The following is a 3,019-nucleotide window of genomic DNA, read 5'->3' on the forward strand; positions in this document are numbered from 1 at the left end:
ATTCTTCCTACAAAGCTCTCTGGAACGCACAAGGAACTGACAGGCGAAGTTGGACCGTGCCTTCTCGCCCGCAGTCAGGTGTGTCAGGATGTTAAGTGTGATCTGAAAAAGGTCTCGTTGTGAGTGTTTAAAGGACAAATAACTGACACACAACTGATCAGAGTTAAAACTTGTCCTCTCTACCTGGCCAGTGGAGTCCTTTGCAACATTGTGCGAAACCATTTTCTGCTGGTAATCATCAGGAATGGACACCCAGTCTGAATCTTTGCAGTCATCTTCAAATGTGCAACTAGGAAAAGAAAATTATTTTACAACCAAGTTTAAAGTTGTTTAAAGATGTTTGAAGACGTCAGATGAGATGTTTCACTGACTTCTTAGAGTCACACCAGACACAGTATGGATCCTGTGCAGACCAACACTCCTGCACATCTTTGTATGTGCTGCACGTTGACACGGGGACACGCTCCATCTAGAAGAAAACACTGACACTTTGAAATACAACATACGCACATGTGACATTGTGGTAATAAACAACCACTGTGTTCAGCACCATCTTACATGTGATACATGTACAATGGACCCACCTTGTTCTGAAATGGCACGTACACATGTTTACGATCGACTTGATCCAGTTGTATTTTGGGAAACACTCTGCGGTCATCATCGGCCCTGTAGAGCACCGTGGGACAGACGGTGTGATAGTTCTTATCCACAGCAAGCTGAAAACAAGAACGTAGCTTTGGTCATTTTCTGAGAAACTGAGCTGCTGCTGGTCAATATATAAAGGCTGAATTAAAATGGGTGGATTAAAAACTGTTTTTTCTGAAATTGGAAGCAACAGGGGCCACTCTGATCGAAATATAAAAAATGCAAAAAGAGAAAAAATGTAGATGTCAAGTTGTTCACTGCTGTGACCAAGGCATTTGTGTTGGCCAGTCAGCAGACTACAGTATAACCAGCTGTAAGACTGTTTCTCAACTGTTGCAAAGGAATTGTAAATGTATAATTCAACACTTTACTAATTATATGCAAAGCTTTGACTAGACCATTAAGTTGCAAAACACATCTATAGAAAAGTTTATGAAACCATTTTCTGTAGCTGGTTTTATGATCTATTCTGAAATTCTATGCTTCACATTTATATAGACAAAAATTTACACTTTCAACAAGGAGGATGCAGAAAGCTTTATAAATGACTTGTATACATATTCACATAGTTGTATAGCTGAGGAAGATTTACAAATGATATGTAACATTTACATGTGATGACTGGTTTTCACTTTAGATTAGGGGGATACAGAAAGCTTTGTAAATGATTTAGCAACATGTTCACATGTCATTTACTTACAAGTGATTCATAATATATAAACTTACTAATTATTAATCCTAATGATTTGTTAATGATTGTTTCATGTTTTTAAGTTTATACATGACTTACAACATATTTGTTACATGTTAACACAGCACCAACATCTACATAATACATCTACAAATGTATATCAATGTTTTGGTTATGATTATTTTATCCTTAACTAAGAGCTTATAAATGACTTATGAATAAACATTTTTATAAAGTGTTACTCCCGACCTTGGTTGTCATGGTTACAATAATAAACACTCAGACTGCACCAACAGGACCAGACCTTTGTCGCAAAATAGGTACTTGGCTAGGTTTAAGAAAAGATTGTGGTTTGGGTTCTTGGGTACTTCCTTAACTTTTGATTATCTTGGTTGTCATGGTAACAATAACTCAGACTCCTCCTTCTAACGCGAACTTTGTAGGTCTTAATACTATGTCGCCAAACTTTTCCCTTTCACCCTGCCATTATTACTACGGCTGCTGGATGTCACCTAACAACAAAACGTAACAATGGGTCATAATAACCTGCTATGGACCTATGGACTTGTTTTTTTTTTAAAGAAGGACAGATCTACGCACATCTACAAGTAATGGAAAAAGTTTTGCTGCAGCAGTCAATGGCTGTGGTGAAATAATGGACTTACAGCAGAATTCTTTTTATGTCTGTGGCTCAGGCTTTTTGTAGGTCAGACCATTTGCTAATGACCACCACTATTATACTTGCTGAGAAAAACCTCACTGTGTTGTCCTCTAACAGGACTAAGAGCTCAAACCACGACAGAAAAACATGAAGTGTGTTGAAAACTTGCTGCATGTTGGTGTTTCTGTTGAGCGGCAGTCACCATGTCAAATCATGTGACATCCAATGTGTTGCCTCACTTTACCATTACCTAGTACACAGGATATGATGCAAGAGTATTTTGTGCTGCTAAGGGTCACTTTCTCCCTCTTCAGCTGAAGCCTATATGTGTGGTCTGGAAATTTTCAGGTTCATCATGCTTCACCTTCCACCCTAGTGAGTGTCCCTCCTCTGGACATCACCTGACGACCAGACCTCATTCTTAGTCAGTCCTAAGATACAGATGCCATCTATTTGTCAGACTACTTTGCCATGCTGCTGTAGAATTGCAGCAATAGCTCTCGTTTATGTTCATTTCTGTTTTCCGTTGAGGGAATTAACTTGGACATAATTTAAGAAAATGGAAACAAAAAACTTGATATAGACAAATAATGCTAAACAAACAGAATTTGGTAAGTCTAATGCTTGACCACAACCAGATAATGGTACAGTATGTTCCAGTGAATTATAGGTCAACACTTCTACAGCTAAAGCATCTTATCTTTAAGAAATAAAAGGCAATGGGTGGTCAGCCCTTTTTTTCGGCAGTATTTCTCTATACACTGTCAGTTGTCCTCCATTACATGCTACATTTCCCAGGCAATAGAAAAGCCATTCTTCTCTGTTAGGCCTCGGCTGCACAGCAGTCACAAATACACTTTGGAGTTTTTATGAACACTTGTGAAGGTAAAGCATGGAAGAGCCTATTGTGTCTTGCAGAAGGTTACTGGAGTGCTCCCAGACTTCTGTTCAAATGCGTTAATCATGTGGGTGAGCATGTATAAAGAGTGTCTGCACAATATAAACAGTTTTATCGGGGA

Source organism: Seriola lalandi, unplaced genomic scaffold (assembly GCF_002814215.2).
Source record: "Seriola lalandi dorsalis isolate HSWRI2012SDOR001 ecotype SW California unplaced genomic scaffold, Sedor1 jcf7180002050026, whole genome shotgun sequence".
NCBI lineage: Eukaryota > Metazoa > Chordata > Actinopteri > Carangiformes > Carangidae > Seriola > Seriola lalandi.